Raw genomic sequence first — 541 nt, 5'->3', positions numbered from 1 at the left:
ATGTCTATTCACGGTCTAAACACTTCAGTAACGTAAATATGTCAGTATAAGACAGCACATAGTGAATAATGCAGTGTCGCTATACGCGGAGTAAATGAATGGAGAGAAGTGTATGATGCTGATTGGTCAGCGTCATACACTCCTCTGTACAACGCCCACTTGGTCTAAAGTAAAAACACGCCCACTTGGGCATTAAGAAATTAATTAGCATAAAGCTAAAATCGCTCCTAATGTGGTGAAAATAGATTGTTTTTCTAAATAAAAAGCATTACTGTCACCTACATTATAGCGCCCATCTCCTTATGTAGGAGATAGGCCACTTATAATGTGGTGACTGACAGAGCCTCTTTAAGCTACTCGCGATTTTCGCTGAGTTCATTACGGCCATTTTTGGAGCGGTTTTCAATAGTCTATGAAAAACGTCCCAAGAAGTTACCTGCACTTCTTTTTCTCGGCCGTTTTTTTTACGTGGCCGAAAATAGGCCATGTGAACATATCCTCACTGTGTGATCTTGGTTTCAAGAAATACCTCCCCTCCCAC

The sequence above is a fragment of the Rhinoderma darwinii genome, chromosome 1 (genome assembly GCF_050947455.1).
Source record: "Rhinoderma darwinii isolate aRhiDar2 chromosome 1, aRhiDar2.hap1, whole genome shotgun sequence".
NCBI lineage: Eukaryota > Metazoa > Chordata > Amphibia > Anura > Rhinodermatidae > Rhinoderma > Rhinoderma darwinii.
This window is presented reverse-complemented; position numbering follows the sequence as displayed.